Consider the following 26,826-nt stretch of genomic DNA (forward strand, 5'->3'; position numbering starts at 1 on the left):
GAGTAGGGATGTTGAATAATCAACAGGGAAATACTCTGAGATAAAATGAAAGGAAGATGGAAGCAATACACTGAAGAACTCTATAAAAGAGATGCAAGGATGACAGATTCATTCAGGGAAGAACTGTATGATGAAGAACCATAAATTCTAGAATGTGAGGTGAAAGCTGCTCTTAAAATACTTGGAAGAAATAATCACCAGGAACAGATAGCATACTGATAGAGTTGCTACAAGCTACTGAGACTGAATCTGTCCAAATTTTGACAAAAAATTCTCAATAAATATGGAAAACGAAACAATGGCTCACAGACTGGAAACTGTCAATATGCATCCCAATTCCAAAGAAAGGAGATCCCAGGGAATGCAGTAATTATCAAACTATTGCCTTATTACCCCATAGAAGTAAAGTAATGCTCAAGATTCTACAACAAAGGCTCTTACCATATATGGAGTGAGAAATGCCAGATGTCCAAGCTGGATTTAGAAAGGGAAGAGATACAAGAGATCATATCGCAAACATCCATTGCATAATGGAACGGACCAAGGAATTTCAGAAGAAAATCACCCTGGTCTTTATAGATTACAACAAAGCCTTTGATTGTGTAGATCATGAAAAACTATGGAAAGCTTTAAAAGAAATGGGGTTGCCACAGCATCTGATTGTCCTGGACAAGAGGCTACCATAAGGACAGAATATGGAGAAACCAATTGGTTCCCAATTGGAAAGGGTGTGAGACAGGGGTGTATTTTATCACCCATTTTGTTTAATCTATATGCAGAATATGCCATACGGAAAGTGGGATTGGACCAAGATGGAGGAGGTGTGAAAATTGGAAGGAGAAATATCAATAATTTAAGATATGCAGATGATACCATACTACTAGCAGAAACCAGTAATGATTTGAAACGCACAAAAGCAGGACTACAGCTGAACATCAAGAAGACTAAAGTAATGACAACAGAAAATTTATGTAACTTTAAAGTTGACAATGAGGACATTGAACTTGTCCAGGATTGTCAATACCTTGGCACAGTCATTAACCAAAATGGAAACAATGGTCAAGAAATTAGAAGAAGGCTAATTCCGGGGGGGGGCAGCTATGAGAGAACTAGAAGAGGTCCTCAAATGCAAAGATGTATCACTGAACACTAAAGTCAGGATCATTCAGACCATGGTATTTCCGATTTCTATGTATGGATGTAAAAGTTGGACAGTGAAAAAAGTGGGTAAGAGAAAAATCAACTCATTTGAAATGTGGTGTTGGAGAAGAGTTCTGCGGATACCGTGGACTGTGAAAAAGACAAATGACTGGATGTTAGAACAAATTAAACCAGAACTATCATTAGAAGCTAAAATGATGAAACGGAGGTTATAATACTTTTGAAAAGTAATTAGAAGTCATGATTCACTAGAAGAGACAATTATGCTGGGAAAAACAGAAGGGAGTAGAAAAAGAAGAAGGCCAAACAAGAGATGGATTGATTCCATAAAGGAAGCCACAGATCTGAACACGGTGATTTATAACAGATGCCATTGGAGGTCGTTGATTCATAGGGTTGCCATAAGTCGAAATCGACTTTGAAGGCACGTAACAACAAACTGAGAGCTGCTCAAGGATGTTCTTTGAAAGACGTTATTCAGGGTAGCCAATGTGTGCCCATCAAATGTTGCTGGCCATGCTGGCTGAGGCTGATGGGACTGTATCCAACAACATTTGGAGGGCACCATGTTGCCTATCCCTGACCTTACCTATCAATCCAGAGAGTCAGGCCTGTGCAGGGTGTTTTTTTTAAAAAATTCTCTTAAACCCGCCATCATGTTCTAAATGTTGGAGGAGTGCAGGATTGTGAATTTGTAAAGACCCTGATAATATGTAGCACATGGGGTTGGTTTTTTCCCCCAGATTGTCAACACAGGGGTCTCATGTGTATGTGTCCATGCACACATGCACATGCATACACACATATACACATACATTGTAGGGCCAGAGGTGTTAGGTGTTGAAGCTGAGAACAACCCCATGCAAATATAGGAGAGAAACAGATATAAGTAGGTCTCAGTTTCAAGGCTATTCTGAAAAAGGATATGGCTTTCTAAATTCCTGTTTGGTTTTCTGATCAAGTATACTATGGATTATTGTTGTCATTACTGAATTCTGCCAGCTAGTGCTGCCCCAGCAGCATGGAAGACAGCGTAAACGGCCATAGTCAAAATTATTACATGTATTGAGTTTGCAAATTTGTCACATAAGCTTCTGCTAGATATTTATGGCCATATTAAATGGGGACAAGCTGGATGCAGCCAATCTGTATATTACGGCAAGTCTATTGCATCTCTCATGATACATAGTCCCTTCCCTCCTTTTTGATTATAGTCATTTTCATTTCTGGGAATAGATGCCAAAAAGGCAGATGCCATCTTGCTCAGGCTTCAGATAGGTAATAAACAAAGGGTGATAAAACATGGTTTGTGATACAAACTATCCTAGGTGCAGGAAGAAGCAGTCTAAGGTATATAGTTGTACTATAGAAATTCTTGCTGCTATGTTATAGAATCAAGGAAATAACGTTAATATAGGATTGACTATGAAAAAGAAATGCGAGAGATCCTTTTATCCCTCTGATGACTGTTTGAACTTGGTACATCCTGGCTAGCCCCAATCCTTGGAATGTCTTTCTTGCAGCTTTTAAAATATTTGCCCCCATAGCCACTCCTCTATATTGATTCCAATTTTAGCACCAGCAGAGCTGCCTGCCAACCATTAAGGTTGGTACTTTGGCTTCTCTACATATGAGCTCTACCCTTCTGGAATACATTGTAGCCCTCAGTGGTGTTATGATGCGTTACAATTTGTCTACAGTTTCTCCTTGTTCCACACTGATACAGTAATTTCTCCCTGCTAGGGCAATGTACCAGATTCTTGAATTGTTGGATAATTTCAAAATTATGCTCCATAGTTCTATTATACACTGAAACTGGAAGTGTATGTATTCAAAAGACATGTAATGTTCTTCACTCCCTTTTAAGCATGCACCATATGTAAATTATTTATTAATATCATTTATTAACTTGTCTACTGCTGAATTGCCAAGGCTTCTAAGTGGTCTCAGTATAAAATCAGTTACATATAATTAAAGTATGTGTTGGATAATTTCAGAATTATGCTCCATAGTTTTATTATACACTGAAACTAGAAGTGTATGCATTCAAAAGACATGTAGTGTTCTTTACTCCCTTTCAACCATGCACCATATGTAAATTATTATTTATTAATATCATTTATGAGAGCCAGTGTGGTGTAGTGGTTAGAGTGTTAGACTATGATCTGGGAGACCAGGGTTCGAATCCCCACACAGCCATGAAGCTCACTGGGTGACCTTGGGCCAGTCACTGCCTCTCAGCCTCAGAGGAAGGCAATGGTAAACCACCTCTGGATACCGCTTACCATGAAAACCCTACTCATAGGGTCACCATCAGTCGGGATTGACTTGAAGGCAGTCCATTTTCCCCCATTATCATTTATTAACTTATATACTGCTGAACTGCCAAAGCTTCTACACATGATTAAAATATACAATAAAATAATTTCATCAAGACATCAAAATAAACATTCACGATTAAAATGTATAATAAAACAAGCCCAGCAAAACAGCACAACAATTACAAGAGTTAAAACAGCAATTAAAACAATTTTAAGACAGGAAATCTGGGGAATGCTTGCCAATTAGGTGTGTCTTTAAGAGCAGCAGAATGCCAATACCAATACAGCCTCTTATATTTCAGCAGGGAGAGCATTCCACATCACTGGTGCCATCAAGGAAAAAGCCCACCTACATGTTACCACAAGCTGATAAGAATCGGGTAGAACTCTCACTTTCTCTAGTTTGGTTGTATTTTCATTTTCTGTGGTCCTACAATGAAAACTGTTCAGAGTTCAGTTGCAACTATATGATGTCTTGCTAGGTGTTGTATTCATATTTGTTTATATCAGGAGTGGAGTACCCATGGCCCTTCAGATGTTGTTGGATTCCACCTCCTATTAGCCACAGCCAGCATGGTCAATAGTTCAGGGATGATGGGAATGATAGTCCAGCAACCTCTGGAGGACCATAGGTTCTACATCCCATCAATAAAAATAACCACCCTGGTTGTCACCCTGGGCTTCTACTGGGAGAAAGGGTGGGATATAAATCTAATAAAGCTAATAAATAAATAATAAATAAAACCAGTTAAAATCACTTACATCATGTTTACATTCCAGGCTATGAGCCAAAGGCCTGTTTTTTCTTGTCAGCAGAAAGTCATCAGAGATGAGGCTAGCTGGGCCTCCCTTGGCAAGGAATTTCAGCACCTAGAAGACACAGAAAAGGCGCTTACATAAATGCTTCAGATGTTGTCAGGACAGAAAGATGGTCTTATGACCCTTGCAGGCTCATATAGGAGAATGTGGCATTTCACATAACCTGACCCCAAGTTGTGTAGAGCTTTGTAAACCATGATGACCAGCAGCTTGAATTGTGCCCAGAAATGAACTAGTAGCCAGTAAAGCTATTGCAAACTATGGCTAAGATGGAATTTGGACTGAGATCTAAAATCTTTCCCTATTCAGAAGCAACACCCTTCTTTTTTCTCAGAAATTGAATGGAGGGAAAATATAGAGGTAAATGATCCTGCTAGATCCTTTTAGAACTTACCCCTTTCTATCTATGGGAGCCAAACTACATGTTACATTATATGCATGGTTTAGACCAGCATTTGTTTGTTTGTTAGTTTAAACAGTAGCCACTGGACTGGGATGGGGGAGGGGAATAAAGATCAGAACTGTAGAACAGGTGGACTTTTTTTTAACCATTGATCAGTGTAGTACCAACACAAAAGTGCTGCTTTCCAGAGCTTCTGTTTGTGTGGTGAGGAAAGCTGCTGTCTTAGCTGGTAAAATGAAGATGCTGATAATCCATTCTACCTGCCTTTTCCCCACTCTAGATAATAACCTGCTTTGTTCAGAGCCCATATTTAACTGTAACACCTCTCACAAATGGGGGCCTGACCCCATTTAAGGCCTCTAGATAGTGGTGCTCTTTAAATAAATAATATCAGATGCAAAGTGTTTATATAATAAATGAACAAGGCTCTTTCTTATGAAAGCCAGCAGGGCTAAAGTGAGACTTAAAAGCTCACTTAGCATTTAGCTGGTTAATCTTGGTAGTTAGTGAGCAAAGGGTTATTGAAGCCAACTAGTTTCATTTGATAAACATAGTTGGTTTAATGGAAAAACAGTCTGAATGAATAATTTGGCTAGATGAAGATTTAAGATTCTTCCAACATGCAGATCAGCAAATACCAAAATGCTGAGAAATAGCAGCTTGGAATAACAGCACAACAGCAAGTTCCAAATAATTAGCATATGAGTTGAATGTATCCTATGCTGTCATCACAGTGCCTGCTTTTTATCCCTGTTGTTATTCTAGTTCTTTCTTTCTTTTTAACTTATTTGTGTTTGCTAAAAAATATGCATGTGGATAATGCGGCTTGCATTTAAAATATATGTAGACATCACACTGCTTGAGAGAGATGCTAAAATTTATTGTATATTGGACTTTATCAGCCTGCTGCCTGCAGGCTTTAATACATGCCATCCTGAGTATTCTGTAAGCCATATGCATCAAACAGCACCACATTTTTTACTGGTTATAGGTAATAATTGTTCATCTTAGCTTGGCCTTGGTTCGCCCAAATTCATCAGCTTATGAAAAGCAGCCATGCTCATTAAGCAGCCACTCATTTGGCCATCATTGTTAACTTAGGAGTTGATTTGCATCCAAGATTGGCTAGTATAGCAAAAAGGTAAGACAAATTCCTCTTTCAAAGAAAAGTTTCAAATCTCCTCCTTCAGATGCTTGGCAGTGTTTGTCAGTAAAGATGTTCAGTGGTGGCTGGTTTTGGTGGGACTAACTGGGACATAACCCTTTCTCTGTCTGCTGTTGCCTTGCTCAAAGTCCCCATTCCCCAGTAGCTTTTCCTTTGAAAACTTCTAGAAGGAAAAGCTTAGAAGTAGACAATGTGGAACAGGGAAATACCAAGTGGGAACAGGCCAGGAGTAGCCAATGTGGTGCTCTCCAGATGTTGTTGGACACCAATTTCCATTAGCTCTAGCCAGCATGACCAATAATTGAGAGTGATGAGAGTTGTAGCCCAACAATATATGGAAGGTACCATGTTGGATGCCTACGGCCATACTACCCTGAACATGCCCAATCTCGTCTGATCTCGGAAGCTAAGCAGGGTCAGGCCTAGTTAGTATTTAGATGGGAGACTGCCTGAGAATACCAGGTACTGTAGGTTTAGAGGAAGGCAATGGTAAACCACCTCTGAATACTTCTTACCATGAAAACCCTATGAATATACCCAAAAGATTCAAAGGGTCACCGTAAGTTATAATCGACTTGAAAGCATATATAACAACAACAACTATGCTGGCTGTCCTAGGATAAGATGAAGCACATCCACCACACCCATTTATCCACTTCAAACTGTGCCCATTCAAAAAGTGACATTTTCTAGTGTAAAACATCCATTAGGTTACCATGACACATACTTCTATGTAACATGAAGTTTGGTTCCTAGCTAGCAGCTTCAAACTGCGTTATAAGATGCTTACTTTTGGTCCCTATTGTGCATCCTGCAACTTTTAAAAAAATGCTAAACCTGATACTTTTTGTAGAAAGAGCTAACCTGTGTGCATAACCTCCATACACAGTGAGTAATCTTTTGGGGACCATTCTGGCTTTTGTTCACTGACATTTTATTTTATTGGCACATTATGGGAGGCAAGTTTTGGTAAAGCAAATAGATTATAGCAGAAATGTCACAACCTTTTATCCAGTTCAGTAAGTGAGTACATTCCAATTCACATGCATCTTTTCCATCTTGTGTTGATTCATGATCTGAAGGCAAAGCATTACACAGCATAACAGGATCTGAGGCTGCATTGATTACACTACCCTGTTGACAGCCAAGACTACAGAATGGAACCACACCACTCAGAACACCAGTGAATTAATTCAAGTGGGAACTACAAAATTACAAATGTGTTCCATTTGGCGCTCTCATACTCACCTGGCCCCATCTGAATGTGCTATCTAATAGTGAACTTAGAACCAATTAGTATGTTGTGGCATGTCGTTGATACAACCAGTGGCGGTTTTTGGCTCATAGCTGGTGAGCTGTGTGACACTTTTACTCCAACAAGAATGTACACGTTTAATATACCATCACAAACTATGTCAATGTGGGTTATAAAAACATGGAAATGCCAACTTTGGTTCAATTAATTTGTGTTGCACAGTGTACTCTGTACAGAGAGAGAGAGAGAACTGCCACATGTTGAAGAAACAAGTGCCTACCGTGTATTGGTCATGTAAAGTGGGCCTGAGCTTCAGAATCCTACTATCTTAACAAGTGAAAATTAACATGTCACAGCATGACAAAATTGTCATTATAACAGTCTAAGAACTGTCAGTTCTTCATTTTAACCAATCCATGAATTGAACAACCAATATAAAGTACTTCTTTACACAGTGCATAATAAAACTGTAGAATTACTGCCCACAAGAGGTAACGATGGCCAGGCCCAGTGCCAGCACACGCCAGGTTGGGCCCTGGCTGAGGGCCCCTGTGGTCCACAAGGGCCTCTGAGGGGTCCCTCCTTAGGCTGGGAGGGTGGAGCCTGTTCTGCAATCTGCAGCAGCATTGGGTGATGCAACCTAGGCACCCCCAGATATAGGTGATGTGGGCTTAAATAAGCCTGCCTGCCACCTCTACCAGTCATGTTAGCACATCAGTGTGTGTGCCCTACATGATGTGTGCACACCTGCCATCACCCAAGGTGTTGAGGTAAAGGGTGCTGCAGGCCTGGGCAGCCTAGTGCCCAGGGCCTAGTCACAACTGGCACCTGCCCTGGTGAGGACCACCACCATGGATGACTTTAAAAGAGGATGAGACAAATTCACGGGCAAAAAGGCTATCCATGGCTACTAGAACAATGGCTATGTCTGAGGCAGTGTGCCTATGAATACCAATTGCTGGAATCATAGATAGGGAGAGCACTATTGTGCTCAGGTTCTGCTTGCAGGCTTCCCATGGGCATCTGGTTGGCCGTTGTGAGTGACAGACTAGATGTGTCCTTGGCCTGATCCATCAGGGCGCTTCTTATGAAGTTCTAATGAATTGCATATACTAGTGATGAGTGTGCTTTATTTTGCTGGCACCAGAATGGTTGTCTTTAAGGGCAGCAGGATGTACCAGTCTGTGTGGGATTTTCCCCCCAAGAGGTAGTTTTGAGACTTATCTAGCTCTAAAGAGGAGAAAGTGCTCCATCCTGTTACATTTTGTCTTGCAGAAAGAAGAATGCCTATCCTGATCTACTACTGTAGTAAAGGTTCCCATTCCTTTCCAGCTTGCTGACAGCTTTACAGCACTTGCGGGCATGGCTATGGGGACAGGGAAGCCTTACATCAGTGCTGAGCTCCTGATCAGCAGGTTTTTCCTTTGTTTAACAGCCTGCTGGCTAGAATTCAGGGCCCCTGGGGAGAGCAATTCCCCATCATTGTCAACACTGCTGTCCTAATTAAGCTCATAAGAAATAAAGTGAGCACAAGGAGATTTACACTCTTCAAACTCTGTTCCTGTTATGTCTGAACAGGAGAGGACAGATGGAGTCTGTTTCAACATAAGAAAAGACCAAAAGAGAGAAGGGAGGGGAGAAATTCCTTTCCCCTCCTACAGCTGATGCCAAAGTGTGCTGGGCCTGCCCAGCTCATGGAAGCCTGAAGACTTTCTGCACCTTATTAATTCTTGGAAAGCTGACATCCTAATCTTCCAACTGAACATCCCAAGGGAGGTGCATGCCATTGCCAGATGTAACTTCAGAGGAAGCAACTGCTTGTGTATCTAAGAGAAATTTTGACATGACGTGTTCATATGTAGCATTATAGCTTGGGATATTCCTGGTGAAGCATGAATACCCACAGATATGCACATGTTTACCGCGACATTACAAACTCCTATCCTATAATCTCATGCCATAACAGTTTTCTCCTCATCTGTTAGCATTGTTCGACAGGTAAAGAATGGAAAGCAATCTCCTATCCAAATATGAGGGGCTTGGGATCATGCCTGAGTTCTAAGTATGCCACATTTGCCGAAACCAGAGGATATAAGAATCTGTTTGCATTTTGAAGTAGGTCTTAACCAGAAAAAGTATAGGTTTGGGATACACATCCTATTCTCACTGTTTTCTGGACTTCCACGGATTTATCAAAATACTATCATTCAGTCAGGCAGCCAAACTGGTGCAGTTAAACAGCTTTTTAATAATAATAATAATAAATTTCTATCCCGCCCTTCCTCCCAGTAAGAGCCCAGGGCGGCAAACAGAAACACTAAAAAACATCTTAAAAACAAAAGATTTTAAAATATATTAAAACAAAACATATTTAAAACATCTTTTAAAAAAACTTTTAAAACGCAAAGCAGTCTCAACACAGACACAGACTGGGATAAGGTCTCTGTGTAAAAGGCTTGTTGAAAGAGAAAGGTCTTCAGTAGGTGCCGAAAAGATAAAAAAGATGGTACCTGTCTAATATTTAAGGAGAGGGAATTCCAAAGCATAGGTATCACAACACTAAAGGTCTGCTTCCTATGTTGTGTGGAACAGACCTCCTGATAAGATGATATCTGCAGGAGGCCCTCACCTGCAGAGCGTAGTAATCAACCTGATAAATAAGAGATAAGATGATACTTCAGGTATCCTGGTCCCAAGCTGTACATCAAAACCAGAACCTTGAACTTGGCCTAATAGCTAATGGGCAGCCAGTGCAATTCTTTCAGCAGTGGGGTGACATGTTGGTGATACCCTGCCCCAGTAAGCAGTCTTGCCGCCGCATTTTGCACCAGCTGCAGCTTCCGGACCAACCTCAAGGGCAGCCCCATATAGAACGCATTACAGAGAGCCAGTGTGGTATAATGGTTAAGGTGTTGGACTACGACCTGGGAGACCAGGGTTCGAATCCTCACACAGCCATGAAGCTCACTGGGTGACCTTGGGCCAGTCACTGCCTGTCAGCCTCAGAGGGAGGCAATGGTAAACCCTCTCTGAATACCAATTACCATGAAAACCCTATTCATAGGGTAGCCATAAGTCAGAATCGACTTGAAGGCAGTCCATTCTCCACAGTAATCTAGCCTGGAGGTTACCAGTGCATGGACAACAGTGGGCAGGCTATCCTGGTCCAGAGACAGCATCAGCTGTCTTACCAGCCAAGGCTGGTAAAAGGCACTCCTAGCCACTGAGGTCACCTGGGCCTCTAGCGACAAAGATGGATCCAGGAGCACCCCCAGACTACAGACCTGCTCTTTCAGAGGGAGTATGACCCCAGGCATCAGCTGGGTCTCAACCAAGAAACCTCTAGTCTGCATGCTGGTGCCCTTATGGTGATTCACTTGGGGCTGTAGAGCAGAGAGGAAAAGGATAGTATTATCCTCTCCAAACTCCAGAGGGGATTCATTGATTTCCCCTCATCTGGCATGGGATATATGTGCTTTCAGGTCAAGCCTGAACCTGACAACAACCGTCTTGATTGGCTATTTCCCTGCATTTATCTCCAGTCTGCCTCCTTGCCTCCTTATCCCTTTGGACAGATAAGTTAGTTTTGTCACCTCAGCCAGTGAATTATTCTGTTTGGGACTTCTGGCCTACAGTCCTTGGACTTCCTTGGCTCCTTGTCCTACAGGATTTGCTTTGGCTGCTGTGGAGTTTACATCAATAATTGAGGGCATATTTATTGGTTCCAGTGCTACAACTGCACCAGCTGGTGATCTTTTATATGCATATTGAGGGTGAGGTCAGAAAGGCCCATTATGATAATCTGGACCAGCTAGTTTCTCATTGTGCATGTTGCTTTTGTTTGATGCTCTATTACAAATGATATGCAAGCCAGGATTTCATGTCAAATATGTACTTAGCTTCTTTGAGATCCATGTGGAGTTGTCCTATGAATCCTTCTGATCCCTCATAGACTAGAAGCAGCAAGTGTCAATATATGACTGTAGGAAGTTTTCACATACTCAACAAAGAGAAGCTAAGTACAGCAAATTGTACACAATTCAGTTCTCCTGTCCCCTTTAAAAAAATCTTTAAAATGCCCCTGCTTTTTATAAACCAGTTCAGTTACTTTTTATTTTACCTTAACAAATTTAAAAGCATGAAGTATGAATGATACACACCAGGAAACATCTCTGGTTTCAGTAGAAAACAAAAAATGCATTTTCTGTTTCAGCAAGTGAGAAATAGTCTTCTGGATGGGTAGTTGCTTAGGTTTTCTTTTCTTCACTTTCTTTGTTTTAAATCAGAACTGATAAAAGATCCCCATTAATCCAAAGGGTAGGTTAAAAATAGAGAGCAGCTTTGATTTGGGCAGCTGATAAGGGCAGAGAGGGGAACTGAAGGCAGGAGAGACCCAGATAAAATTGCATCTGTTAAAATCTCCTGACTGGATTAGGACTTGCTTAGCTTTCCAAGGGGGTCTGGATTTGTGATGTGTGATGGGAATATAATTACCATGAAAGAGGATAAAGGTTTTTTTCCTTTGCAGGATTTTTGTCACTGTCCCAGTAATAAAGGGTTTTTAACAGGGTTTTTTTCTGCCATCAGATCTTTCTTTCATCTCTCTACTAACCCCACCTCTCCCCCCCCCTTCAAATCAAGCCTGCCTATTCTTTGTAACAGGAAGTTTAGATCAGCTTTAGGAGGCATTCAGAAGAGAATTAAGCTGGTAGCTGCTGCTGCTGGGGACTGAAGTATGATAATGGATCAGAAGTTGTCTGTCCATGTCCCTGGGGTACTGTTGCTGGTAGCAGGGTTACTTTTCACAGATGAGAGTTATCAAAGATTTGGACAATGTTAATGCCAATAAGCATTTAAAAATCCAGCCACATTTGTTCCAAATTTTCTCAAATTCACTTAGGCTGCAATCCAATACATGTATACTCAGAAGTAAGCTCCATTTAGTTCAATGGGACTTACTCCCAGGTAAGTGTTTATTGGATTGAAGCCTTAGTTGGCTAGGAGCTAGTCTCCAATTCCCCAGACTTTTGTCTTTGTGTCCATTTTTTTAGCTGTGGTTTTGTGTGTCCATTTTTAAAAATACACTTTAGCATGCTGTCATCTTGTGTGGATCAACAGTGAAGCTCAGGCATCTTGGCAGACTGACAACATAGACTAGATTGTATCTGGAAATCTTTGAAACCTGTGGGTTTTCCATCCATGCCAAGTACACTGGAGTTCCCCAGCACACCAGCAACTGTGAGCCGGAAGCTTTTTTGGATGTAGGGTTAGGTAGGAAGGGGTCCTGTCTCAGACTAAGGAGTTGAGCCAGATGATTCATATTTCCCTTGCAATCCTAAAAATGGATGATTCTAAGAGCTGGCTCCATAAGTTTGTTATTATTCCTGGGTTTTTTTTCTTGACTTGTTTTTTTTTCTTGTGCACACTCATGATTGGAAAAAAATATGGGTATCAACCAGAGGTCTGTGTTCCATGGTGATGGCTGGGTATTTTGGTGGTGGAATGATGGCAGAAATCAAATTTTGTCTGTGTAGTTCAGTTTTACGGCATTATATGCAGTTGTATACCTGTGCCAGTGCAGGGAGGCAATTGGTGCCCTGAGAGAGAGTAGAGGTCACATGGACTTCCAAGTAACCATGCTCAAGACAATAGTGCTGGTGGAGGTGTGAATGAAGGGTGAGCTCCAGAAATTCCTGTAGAAAGATCAACAATAAGCTTTAGGTAATAGTGATGTGTTGCTTGCATCTTCATGTGTTCCAATGTCAGGGGTAAAAGATTATGCTTTCCATTTACTCAGCTAGGGAAAGACCCGCCAAGTTTTCTTATTAATGTGAGAGTAAGAAACAGCAAGCAGAGTATACCCTTCAATCACTATTTCACCTTACAGACAGGTAGGCCATTGACAATCTATATGCTGACATGGCATTCTAAACTCTCCTCCCTGGAAAACCAAGAGCTTAGAAGATTTGAATTCTCAGCTTGGCATTAGACAGCAGCATTTGCTAAGCCTGGGGCTGGGTTCACCCACCCTTATGCTGAATATTTCACAGTTCAGAGCCCCTTACAGGCATCTCCCCCATTTAACATGATTAATCATGACATCACAAAAGAGCAGGGCCACTCTGGTTTTCCACAACCCCACTGTTGTGTTCTTCCACCCACAACATCCTCATGTTGCAGGAATGTATGCAATGGGGAAGCCTGTCAAATGCATGTAGTTTTCCCTGTGATCCGGACCCCTGAGCACACAAGCTTCTAGATCATGAAGATAGCCTGTATCCATTGCAGGCATTTCTCCCCAACATGTGGATGGCAGGGGCTGGGTGGAATTCAATGGCAGGGGCAGAGCCAGCCAGCACAGCTCTGATCTCCTCCTTACACTGTTGTTAGCTACATAAGAAGAATCCTACTAGAATAGTAGTTCGTAATCTGCATGAGGTTCTGCTAGTCTGTGGACCACCAAGAATATTGGCCCAAGTCTTTCAGGTTCCTTTTTGAACTCCTGACTCTATCTTGGAGTACATAAGCAAGTGTCTTCTAGAATAGTCATTCCTCACAATGTTGTCCTGTAACATATCATACGGAAATGAGGAATTGGACCAAGATGAAGGAGATGTGAAAATTGGAGGGAGAAATATCAAGAATTGAAGATATGCACACGATATCATACTACTAGCAGAAACCAGTAATGATTTGAAATGAATGCTGATAAAAGTTAAAGAGGAAAGCATAAAAGCAGGACTACAGCTGAACGTCAAGAAGACTAAAGTAATGACAACAGAAGATTTATGTAACTTTAAAGCTGACAACAAGGACATTGAACTTGTCAAGGATTATCAATACCTTGGCATAGTCATTAACCAAAATGGAAACAATAGTCAAGAAATCAGAAGAAGGCTAGGACTGTGGAGGGCAGCTATGAGAGAACTAGAAGAGGTCCTCAAATGCAAACATGTATCACTGAACACTAAAGTCAGGATCATTCAGACCATGGTATTCCCAATCACTATGTACGGAGGGTGAAAGTTGGACAGTGAAAAAAGCGGATAAGAGAAAAATCAACTCATTTGAAATGTGGTGTTGGAGGAGAGCTTTGTGCATACCATGGACTGCGAAAAAGACCAATAATTGGGTGTTAGATCAAATTAAACCAGAACTATCACTAGAAGCTAAAATGATGAAACTGAGGTTATCATACTTTGGACACTAAATGAGAAGACATGCTTCACTAGAAAAGACAACAATGCTGGGAAAAACAGAAGGGAGTAGAAGTAAAAAAAGAGGAAGACCAAACAAGAGATGCCTTGATTCCATAAAAGAAGCCACAAGATCTTGTAAGATCTTGAACTTACAAGATCTGAACAGGGTAGTTTATAACAAATGCTATTGGAGGTCACTGATTCATAGGGTGAAGGCAGTTGACTTGAAGGCACATAACACACACAAGTAAATCATAAGACCATAAGAAGAGAACTGCTGGACCAGATCAAAGACCCATCTAGTCCAGCATCCTGTTCTCACAGTGGCTAATCAGATGCCTATAGGAAGCCCACAAGGAGGACGTGAGCAGAACAGCATTCTCTCCATTTAGGATTATCAGCAACTGGTATACAAAGGCATTCTACCTCCAATATTGGAGGTAAAACATAGTCAACATGTTTAGTAGCCATAAGGGGGAACATATGAAGGGGATTCCAGCTACAATGGAATGTGGTTGCCATGTAGAAGGAAAAATTACATTTTGAAACCAAAGCCTCCCAAATGGTAAAAAAGTGGCCTTTTGTAGCATTTAGCTTAACTGGCCTGTACTCTTCGGAAATAACTTGTTCACACTGCTTGCTTTCTGCTCCAGTATAAAAACATGGTTTCTCATTTACAGTAATAATCCAAAGCATGTCTACTAAGTCCAACTGGGTGCAATGAAACTTACTCCAAGGTATGTTTGTGTAGGACTGCAGTCTAAGAATAACACAAGCATACCAAGCTGGGATATGCCATCTTGGTTAGATTGCGTTATTGAAAGTTACGTCTAGATAATACAAGCAATACTTGATCCCTTTTACAAAACCAGATTGTATAGCTAAATTAAATCCAATGTGCATGTGGGTCTTTTTGTAAGGAAGCAACATAACTGTTTTGTAGCATTGTGCTTCACAACAGAACCACACAGCAAAGGCACCATTTGGAGGATGCCTATAAATCACTTTCCTTATGACACATTGCTCACTCACTCAGAGAATGTATGGCAAAATCTAGGAAACTTGACCAAGTTCACACAAGAGGTTTGTGACAGAGAGAAGAGGACATGGTTCCAGCGGCGTCACTAGCGGGAGTGCGGTTGGGTGCGGACCTCTGATGCGCGCCCTCCCAGGGGCATGGATGAGATGGCTGGGCTTGCACGCATGTGCGCTTGAGGCCAGCCACCCCATCCATGCCCCTGGGAGGGCGTGCGCCAGAGGGGCACCCAGCCGGAGAAGGCCTGGGAACACCGGCGGCACGCCTCCCTCGCCCTGCTGACGCTGCTCCCAGTCTCGCCTGCCCACCTTCCTCCGAGGAGTTGGAGCAGCCTTGCCGTGCAACGGCGCGGGGCGGGGTGGCTCTGGGTGTCACCCCCCTCATGGTGACACCTGGGTGTGGGCCGCACTCTCCGCACCCCGGTAGTGACACCCCTGCATGGGTCAGCTAAATCCCTAGATGTGCATCTTCCCCTCTGGCTAAGTTGCCCAATGAGATGGGGTGGGACGTTGTGTTTTCTAAATTGTGTTGCAGGAATAAAGTTACAACGCAGCTAATAGGTTGATTTACAGAGACACAAGCAGTGGGCTATTTATAAATCCCAGCAAGCAGGTGTAACTATAAAAACCCCTTTGTCTCACATAGCAGCTGTGATTGTTAAGAAATTGTGACCAGGGCTGCCGTGATAAGAAAAGTATTACAAAGAAAATTGAATTACTTGAGACCTATCTAATTAATTTAACAGCGTCCCATCCAGATGCGCTGATTCTCCTTGCAGGTGATTTTAATGCAAGAGTAGGATCATCAGATGAATCTATATACAATAAAAATCAAAGGACGGCTTGCCCTTTAGATCCTCTGCCTAATATCCCCCCTAGACAATCTCAAGATAAAGGTATGAACTATGCAGGGCTCCTATTAATCCAGCTATCAACCAAGTTTAACCTAATACTCTTAAATGGGCGAACCGAAGGTGATTTGGAAGGCGAGTTCACCTTCTTATCACCTAGAGGAGTGTCCATGATTGATCTAGTATTTGTCTCCTTAGAATTGTTCCATCGGGTGGGAAATTGTAAAGTACAAAATCGTTTAGATAGCGACCATTCTGCAATAACTATTGTACGTTCCTACGATGATTGTTCCTTATATATAAGGCAACAAATACCCACACCCAAAGAAATGATAATACGACCTGGCAGGATCAAATGGGTCCCAAAATTGGAAAAAGAAATAGCAGATAGACTAAATTCACCTGAAATTCAAACATCAAGGAGCAAATCCTACAATCTCCCCACACTGATGTTCTTTTTTGCAATTTTCAACAATTAACTGTTATGCTCCAAACGACCCTTGTAATTAATCCCAAACAAAAATCAAATAATCAAGTTTATAAATCGAAAATTTGGTTTGACCAGGAATGTGTCATAAAGAAAAAGCAACTCATTGCTACTCACCAGATATATAAAGTAAGGAGATCTCCAGATTCCTTACAAAAATATTGTTTAGTGAGAAAACAATATAAACAAACAATAAGAAAGAAAAAGAGCTTAGAACAAAGAGACATTTGGCAACATTTATTGCAGGCCTCTAAACTGAAAAACTCCTCTATGTTCTGGTATCTTATAGCACATCATTGGCCAAAGCCTTATGTTAAACCTGACTGTTTTATTTCTACAGCTGTTTGGGAAAACTTTTTCGGGAAACTATATCAAACTGGACATGACTTAAACACCATGTCTATTTGTCTGACAGATGAACTCCCAAATTGGCCTCCAGTTTCTATGGAAGAAATACTTGAGCTTATAGCAGCGTTAAAACCAAATAAAGCTCCCGGTCCGGATAATTTGCCTGCCGAAATATATAAGTTCAATGCAACATGGTGGGCTCCTATACTTGCAGCCCTTTTCACTCATATTGACGCTTCGATGCAGATCCCTAATGATTGGAAATCAGCTATTATTATCCCTATCCATAAAAAAGGCTCCTACTCTGATCCAGCCAATTACAGGCCTATTAGCTTGCTTAATATAGTTAGCAAGCTATACGCTGTTCATCTGCATAAGAAGCTTATCATGTGGATAGATCAAAATGATATTTTAGTACAAGAGCAAGCTGGTTTCCGTAATGGGCGTTCAACAACAGATCAAGCTCTTGTATTGCACCACCTGATAACAAAATATACCGCCAGAAAAGGCAGCGCCCTTTATGTTGCGTTCATAGACTTAAAGATGGTGTTTGATTCCGTATCCAGAATAAGACTTTGGGAGAAATTAAATAAATTAGGTATTGACAAACGTCTTTTAGCACTAATAAAGGGCCTTTACGATAACACTTCATCTCAAGTAAGATGCTCCAATAAGGGCCACCTTTCAAATCCTATTTACACCTATAAAGGGGTAAAGCAAGGTTGCCCTTTAGTGCCCCTCTTATTTAACATTTACATCAATGACGTTGTAGCTAGTTTAACTCCTATCTTGTCTCACCCCCCAAGGTTAGCAGGAACTCCGCGTTTTTTACTCCTATACGCTGATGACATAGTTTTAATGTCAAGGACGCTCATTGGCTTAAAGCGGCTGTTAGCCGCATTAACATCTTTCTGTGCATCGGAATCTTTAATTATAAATCATTCAAAATCGAAAGTCATAGTCTTTTCTAAAAAGAAAAAAAAAATTGGCGCATCAATGGCCACCTAGTTGACCAGGTAAATAGCTTTAAGTATCTGGGTATAACTTTTCAAGCTTCAGGATCCTTTCAACAACAGATTAACGCAGCTGCTTTAAATGCAAAAAGATCAATGAAGGCATTAATAACCTTCTTCTATCAGCGTGGCGGTCAATCTCTTCCATCAGTTGTTAAGATATTCCTGGTGAAAATTATTCCCCAATTGTTATATGGATCTCAAATCTTCTTCCTTGAGAAACATTCAGCCCTAGAATCTATCCAAAACACTTTTATGAGAGCTGTTCTGGCTGTCTCCACCTGTATACCGAGTTTTATTCTGAGGTTGGAAACAGGTTTACAATCAATTGAATCGCGCATTTGGGTTCTCAGAATAAATGCATGGTTGAAACTGATTTTTGAGCCAAAAGGTCTTGCCCCTTTTATTTTAGTTGATGATTTTAAATCAATGTGGGAAAAGCTGATTTTAGATAAAATAACTATGTTGGGCTTTTCCGTACCGTCAATTCTAAAAGTGGGCTATGACACAGCCCGTGTGGCTATTTGCCAACGCATTAAAGACATAGATTTTCAACACCATTTGCTGCTGATAAGAAAACATAGGTATAACCCTAGATGTTTCCTTCCCATGCCCTATTTAGCCGATCTGACTCTTCCAAAATACCGAAGAGCCTTCACTTTGGTGAGAATGAATACTCTCCCCTCTGCTGTTTTGGAGGGCAAGTTTAACAAAGTCCCGTACGGAGAAAGAAATTGCCCCTGTGGCAATGAAGAAACGGAAACTAATGTCCATGTTTTATTGAGATGCCCTTTTTATCATGATTTAAGGCAACAGCTAATTTCCCCTATTTTAGTTTCCTTCCCTGGCAGACCAGAATCCTTTTATGTCGATTACCTATTGGGTGATTACTCCCCCCAGGTTACGTATAAAGTCGGCAAATATATTGTGGCTTCTATTTCTTGTAGGAAAGCATTGATCAAATCCTTGTAAAAACTGATTGGATGTATGTTGCCAACATATTTTACTTGTTTGTATTTATGTGTATCTGGTCTATGACTGAAATAAATTATATTGATATTGATTGACCAGGGCTGCTACAAAGCTGAGGTTTCATGAGTTCTGTGTGTGTTATTTATCCAGGCACATTAAAGAGCAGCTGACACTCTCTGGAAAATGTTGATTAATATTCTTCTTTTCCGAAACTTTTCTGCCTTCACAGCACAAATTCATTTTGAGTTACGTTTGCATTCCTTTTGCATTTACGGGAGAGAGGCATAGAAATGGTCACCTCACCTGGTCTCTTGCAGCAGTCACGTTACCTCAGAAAACAAGGGTTAGGTAGCAAGGGTTTGTTAAAGAGATTTTCCCCAAAGATGCAGTGTCTAAGTAGATTTTAGCTTGTAGGGTTACAATTGTGGGTTACTAATTAAAAATGGAAACTACTGTCATTTTGGCTGCACCTAGAAATCTTACGCTATGAAAAGGATAGCAGGCAATACCTTCTGTAATACAAGGTGCATTTTTATTACCATATTCATTTCCAGACACCTCAGAATCAGTGAGATGTTCCTAAATTGGAGAGGATTCAAGCAAGCAATAAAATGTTGAAAGGGTTGGAATGAGCTACTGAAGATGAAATATGGCTTGCTTAGCCAAGTGATGAGTAAGCAGGACTTGACAAACATCTGCTGTGAATGTGTTTGAAATGTGCTACATCCAGACTTTCTCAGCTCACTGCAAGAATTGCTTGGAAAAGTTTGTGTCCTGTTATTTAGTTGGTCCTGCTAGTTGAAACCAATGAAAGAGAGTGAAAAATCACCATCTTTGATAATGCCTCAATATCTTGCCAGAGATCTCTGAAGTTTGTTTTCAGTTTGAACTGACCCCTGATGTGTATGCAGGCTGAAATGCTTTAGGTTTTTTATAAACTAAATCACTTACAGCATCTTGTGATTTTTCACTCTTTTTCATTTTGCTTGGATGCAATTTTTTTTGTATTTGATCCTACTACATGGTCATCAAGACACTTCAGACTTTAAATCTCTCTCTCTCTCTCTCTCTCTCACTCACACACACACACACACACACACACACACACACAGAGAGAGAGAGAGAGAGAGAGAGAGAGAGAGAGAACCAATCATTTATAATCAAGAAATGTAAAGAATCAAGGGGATTACCATTACAATGCAACCTGTGAATGGAATGGTTCTCCACAGAATACAGTAACAGCAGGTAGGGATTTATAAGATCCAGTTTGTACTGTTCCTAGGTCTAAATGAATAGGCCAAATGGGAAGGGGTCTTGTGTAAAGTCTGAGCTAGGAACTCACCAGTTAAAATCTCACCATGCAATGCAATACATACCTCATGTATACTCAGACGTAAGGCAATTGTCTTCAATGGGATTTGCTCCTAGGTAAGTGTGTAAAGAATTGTAGACAATTAAAAACTTTAATGTCTACATAGCTTTTGGCAAGCTACTATTTGCTCAGCCTTGATACTTCCTCCCACTCAATAATATTGACCTATCTTTTAGGCTTGTTGCAAGTATTCCTGAGATAATTATATGCAGTGTTAAAAAAAAAGCATTATCATCATCATCAACAACAACTACTAATTTGCTGTGCAACTTGGAGTCAGTTCTTTTCTTAATTTCTTCAAGCCTGTGAGTATGTGTGGCAGTAGACTGGAAGATGATCACAGGTCTTTGCCTCATGAGATATTATGAACAGAATGGCTAAAGAAAGTGCTGAGTAGGCACAAAGGCTGGGATCTCAGCCCCACATTACACCTGTTTATAACAGCACAGCACAGAAGCAGGCCTTCTCTGCGATGGAGCCAAGCTTATGGAACGACTGAGGTGTGTCATGCACCAACATTATTTTCATTCCACTAACATGAGAAGATGCACTTCTTTGTCTAGGTCTTTGGGGAGCAGTGAAGTGCATTGGGGCTAAGAGTGCCTCTGCTTTGCTTCTGCTCCAGTGTGAACTTTTATTGATGATAATAGCTCATAAATATATACATATTTCTGAGCCCAAGAGCCATATTCCCTGAAAGTCAACTATACAGGTGAGTAAAACCAGAGACAAAAGTGAGTGGGGCAATGCATGTGACTCTTAACTACATTTTAGCAAAACCCAAAGACTCTCAATTCCCACCTGATCCACCTGCCAACATCTCTCCATCCACCACATCAAGGTAAACAAGAGGCATTAGCAGAATTCAAGGCACATTCTAGCCAGGCGAATACATTCAACTAAGTGAGGGGTGTGGCTTAAGAAGAGAGAGTATGGCCTGGGGAGAGTCATGAGGGCCAGAGAGAGGCCTGGAAGGTCACCTTCTGCTCTGGGGTCTGAGGCTCCCCACCGGCTAAATAGAAAAGATGGCTGTTCCTTTTTCACAAGTAGAGTAATGTGTGACCAAGATCTAAATTCCCATGTCTTGCTGTCCCTCTAGCCTATGATGCTGAGAAAGTTCTTATGAGTTGGGTTAGAGAGCTACCCCAGCTGTTGCTTCTTCCTTGACTGGTTTTAGTGACTGCTGTTTTTAAAAAAATATTTGCTGCTTAGATGAACTGGGCTTTGCCGGGAGTTTTAGCAGGGGCGAGGCCAGCCGAGCTGTTAGTCTATTAAGCAGTGATAGATAAACAGCATGCTGTGTTTCTGCTCATTCCCTTGTGCTTTGGGTCAGAACTGACTGGGGCTTTGATGGCGCCAGACACAGAGAGGGAAGGAGGGGAGCACCCGTATGGCCCATGCAAAGCAGAGAATTCTAATGTTCATCCTGCCTGTGGAGAAACCTCATAAATCTGACAGTTTGTAACTGTCATAAACATGAGCTACAGAAGCGAGCTGTGGAGGACAGAGGAAGATAGCTCAGCCTTGACTATGAACTAGTTGCTTTATGCTTGTTCAGATTATCCTTCTTGATGATTCTGGGATGTTATATAGCTGCTCGGTAGTGGGCAGGTTTAAAACTCCCTAGATTTCTCTATCTTAAATACTAAAATAATGCTTAACTAGTGATTTATCACAAATTTCTGCTCTTACTAATGGTTGTTGTACTTATTTTGCATACACTTTAGTTTTAATTGAAATATATATTTCAACAATGAACACACACAACTACCAACCTCTGTTGAAGGGGACACTAGACCACAAAGTCTATGGTACAATAAATATGTTGGTGTTTAAGGTGCCACAAGCATCTTTGTTGTTACAGACTAACACAGCTTCCCCTCTGGAAGTTGATTCTCCTGTAGGTACTTGTGACTTTCATGTAACTATCCTCTTACTTAGTTTGATGTTTCAGCACAAACATGGATGTCAGGAAGCAGGACATGAGAAAAGGGGGACCATATAGCAGGGAATCTTAAACACCAATGTTGTTTCCTACCCCTACTTATGCAGATTGTGTGGGCTATGCACAGCCTCCCAGTTCTCTGCATCTGCTGTGCAGATGCATGGAAGATCAATGCAGACTCTGCATAGTGTGCTAAAAGAGCCTGCCCCATGCTGTCAAACTTAACAGATTGAGATCTGAAATGACGGGGGTAATCCGTTGTGGCAAAAAGATTCTTTCAAAAATATGGTGTCTCACCTTCAAAATTCAGGGTTGTCACTTAAAATAATAAACCTCCAGCAACTTGAGCTCTGCTGGATTTTGAATTTACATCATTATGTGTGTTGAACAGGTTTTCTTTGGTGGCAATGCAATTTAATGGGAGTTTTATCATTTGAATAGCAATCATAGTGAACAAGGGAAGGCTCCTTAATGAAAACCACAAGCCCTATCCATACCCCCCCAATCTAGTTAAATCATGCCCCTTTAGCCTTTTTAAATACTAACTAGAGGGGATCATTGCAAAGTGTATGGGGTCCTCTGCCCACCCATTCCGACCCTATGTAATTCAAGCCCTGGTGAAGAGTCTCTGCCTCTCTCTTTCCAAATGGGATTTATACGGTTCCCACAGGCACTTGAAATAAGGGTGAAATTCTTCCCCAGTGACTCTACTCCATTTCTCCCTGGTGACCTCAGGATTTCAGAAATGACCTTTCCATAGCAGGAGCAATGGGGTGGGGCAGGGTCAAGCTGAGGAGCTATTTGAAAACACCAGTGGTCTGGAACAAAGGACAACAATCCTGAGGGTGGGCTGAGTTTGCATCCAAAGATACATAAATGCTGTGGAATCAGTGGGCATCACTGGTTTTTTTTTTTTAATATGCTGGTATATTTTATTTTATTTTTATTTTATTTATTGAATTTATTAGTCTCCCATATGGCTGGCTGTTTTGTTTCCTGAAATGTAAAACATGCAGCTGAGCTCTTGTTTCAAATCATCACTTTCTCAGTTTCACTTTCTCAGTGTTTTCATATAATTCCTAGCTTTCTTTGGCAAATAAAAAGACAGAGAGGCTTAGGAGATGGAGAGATGTCAAGAAAAGAGAATCTCCCAGTTTGCAATGTGGACAGCAAAATAGTTGGGGATCTGTGGTCTGGGAAGATGTTATTTTTGTGGCCTTCAGTTCTTGTCTTTACATATTTCTCAGTACTACCCGATTCTGAAGAGTACATTGTCCAGGCAGGTAGAACCAATTTGTTTTGTCAGGAGATGGGGTGGTTAAAATATCTAAACCTCAACAATACAACCTCAACCAGTTTTCGCGAACTAATTTTTCTCTTCCTGTTTGCAACATTGCTCTATTCTTCCTAATCCTTGCCTTGATGCTTTCAATCAGTGAGTTATTCCTAGCAAATCCAGACACACGCACACTCTGCAGCAATTTCTGAAGCAAGTTTTGTAATATCACTTATTTCAATAGCTTTATGAAAGTTGAAACAGGTTGGGACATGAAAAGAGCCATGAAATAATCTGAATATATTATTAGCTTGTCATTTTGGCAATAGATGACCATCTAAGTGTTAACATCATTCTTATGCGTGGCCAGGAAGAGAGGGTAGCATGCACTGTCTGTTATAAGCACAATTTACAGCACAATCCTAACTGTGACTACCCAAAAGTAAGACCTACTGAATTTAATAAAGCTTATTCCCAGGTAAGTAGGGATAGGGTTGCAGTCGCAGCCAGTATACAAAGGTTCCCAGTAGCCTTGGTAAGGGTCTATGTATTTTCCATTTGTTTGTGGCAATGTGTGTGTGTGAGGGTCTGTGTGTGTGTGTGTGTGTGTGTGTGAGAGAGAGAGAGAGAGAGAGAGAGTGAGAGAGAGAGAGAGAGAGAGGCATATATATATATATATGGTTCTTTCATAGATTACAAGGAGCTGGCAGGAATATTTATGAAGACTTTGTGGGTAATCCTTTACATGGCACAGAAAAATGTACTCTGCATCAGATCCAGATCAGAGACTCTCCTCCTGTTAGCACCGTCCCACCCACCTTTCTGCCCGCCACGCTAAGAGGAGAACAGTTTCACAGATGTCAGAGCGCTCATTGTTTATCTAGATATGTCACCAGAACCTCGGGTCAGAGAGGGGCCACAAATCTATCACTTTCCCTCCATAGGTCTGGATGAGTTCCCCTGCTGACAGCTCACAGGCAGAGCTATTCTCCCCCTTCTTTCATCTTAGCGCTCTCTCGCTCTCGCTCTCGCTCTCCAGTCTTAATGGCTTTAACACGTGCAAGAGCCGCTTCTAAGAATGCTAGTGCCTTCCACCCAGCAGAGAGAAATGTCCCATCATGTGTTCCCTGACCTGTATCAGCCATTGCTTTTGCTTTTTGGAGTATGTTTGGTGTTGCTAAGGTTAAAATGTTGCTGCTGTTGGCAAGCAGTACTTTCAAAATGTGCTATTAGCTAATTAGCACAGGGCACAATTCAGCCAGAGTTCTCTTGCAAAAGTCCTGTTGATATGAAAGGGAACTACATGAAAGGCTTGGCTGATTGTGCCCTTGGCTCAGCTCTGTGGCTTGGCCACCTGTAATGGTGTCAAAACCTTGGTTTGTGGTGAAACTCCCTGAGCAAGGGATATATTATTTTCCTTTTTTATATGGTTTTATTTGATTTTATATTTGTATGATATTTTTTCTAGCCAGAGAGCTGAGCACAAAACTGTTTGCAACAATAACAAAGCATCAAAATCACTTCTGCCCATATCAACCTCCTCGACCCTTATGATTGGCAAGGGAAGCCCTGTTGGTGTTGCCACCTGGCTAGTGCTGAGCTGCAACAGGGCCTTCTCGGTGGCGGTCTCCCACTTATGAAATGCCCTCCCTGGTAAGGTGCATCTGTCCCCTCTTGTTTAACACTTAGGCAGAATGTTAAAACCTTCCTGTTCACTCAGGCATTTGTTGGCTGAAGCATATTGCTCCTGGCAGCTTTGAAATTTGAGGATGTTTGCTTATTTTAAAAAAATGTTTTTTAAACCTTTGTGTAGTTTTTACTGTTTTGCTCTTTTCCAACCTGGGCTTCTTTTGGGAGGAAGAGTGGGGTAAAAATGTATTAAATAAATGAAAAATTAAAAAACTATATTTCCATCAATCATCAGTATAATCATATTTTTTAAAAAACAACACAGTAGCATATCAGTAAAGCACAACCAAACAATTAAATGAACAGTTAATGCAGTTCAATACAAATTCATCATAATTCAAAAACAATTTATCAGAAATGGCTCATTTTTGATTAGCCATTTCTGGCTGATGCCTGATAATGGTGAAAACCTGGCACTGGCAACTCTCTAGAGGCTTCTTGCTCTTTCTGTATGCCTATCCCCTGTATGAAGTCAAATGCTTTCAAGCTCACCCTGTTGCTGTGGTTAATGAAGTGCTGCCAAAGTGTCTGCTCCTTGTCCTGCCCTTTCTCTTTCTTCTGTTATCACTTCATTTGTTACATCTTGACTCTTTCTTCCCTGAAGGCTATGCCAGCTCGTAACAGCATAAGGCAAGGCAAAGTATCCATCCACCTGTGTCCTTTTCTTGAAAGTGGTGGTGGTGTTTTCTTTTTAAATTGTAGAAGAATGTACTGTGCTTCTGGTTCTTGAGAGATCAAGGCCTTTTAAATTTGCATTTGGCACTTGTGCCCTACTCCAGATTTGTACTTGCTCAGGTAAGTAGGTTATGTGCCTGCACTGAACTGCAATAGAAACTCCTGTGTGGTGTCCTGAAAAGAGCTTGGCAGATATGTTGTCCATTGGGCTAGGCCAGCCTTTTCCAACCAGTGTCCCTCCAGATGTTGTTGGACCACAATTCCCATCTCTCCTGACCATTGGCAATGCTAGCTGAGACTGATGAGAGTTGTGGTCCAACAACATCTGGAGGCACACTGGTTGGGAAAGGCTGGGCTAGGCACTTGCTTTTCAGGTTATGCACAGCTGCATGAAACAGATAGCTGTTAACACAGAAGTAAATGATTAATTCATGGACAGTAGTTATGACAAAGATGAACACTTCTGATGCTGCTGTTTTCTGTTCATACTGAACCCAATGAAATGGTACCAGTGCATCCAGCTTAACAAGTGTAGCAAATTACAGTTCCCATCATCCCTGGTCATTGGCCGTGCTTGCTGGGGCTGATGGGAATTGTAGTTCAGCAACATCTGGAGAGCTAAAGGTTCCCCAGCTCTGCAGTATAAGAATATACTGAATGACAGCAGAAAAAAATCATGATGGCAGCAACTTTTGACATCTCCCTCTTATATTTATTCACACACCAGCACCCAAATGTTGTTCTGCTTACATATGTTTAAAGATAATATGAGAGTTACCGTATTGCCTGAGGCATTGGGGGAAAACAGTGTTTTTGTGCCTTTAACAGCTGTATGACAAG

General features: G+C 41.3%; 1 protein-coding gene and 1 pseudogene across 10 annotated transcripts in view; both read left to right on the top strand.

The window, feature by feature from the left end:
- The window catches only part of PLXNA2 (plexin A2), a 627,239-nt gene that overhangs the window by 113,634 nt on the left and 486,779 nt on the right, over positions 1 to 26,826 (top strand). The gene's annotated exons all lie outside the window — the stretch shown is intronic.
- On the top strand, positions 6,225 to 6,343 carry LOC133388094 (5S ribosomal RNA; annotated as a pseudogene).

The sequence above is a fragment of the Rhineura floridana genome, chromosome 6 (assembly GCF_030035675.1).
Source record: "Rhineura floridana isolate rRhiFlo1 chromosome 6, rRhiFlo1.hap2, whole genome shotgun sequence".
NCBI lineage: Eukaryota > Metazoa > Chordata > Lepidosauria > Squamata > Rhineuridae > Rhineura > Rhineura floridana.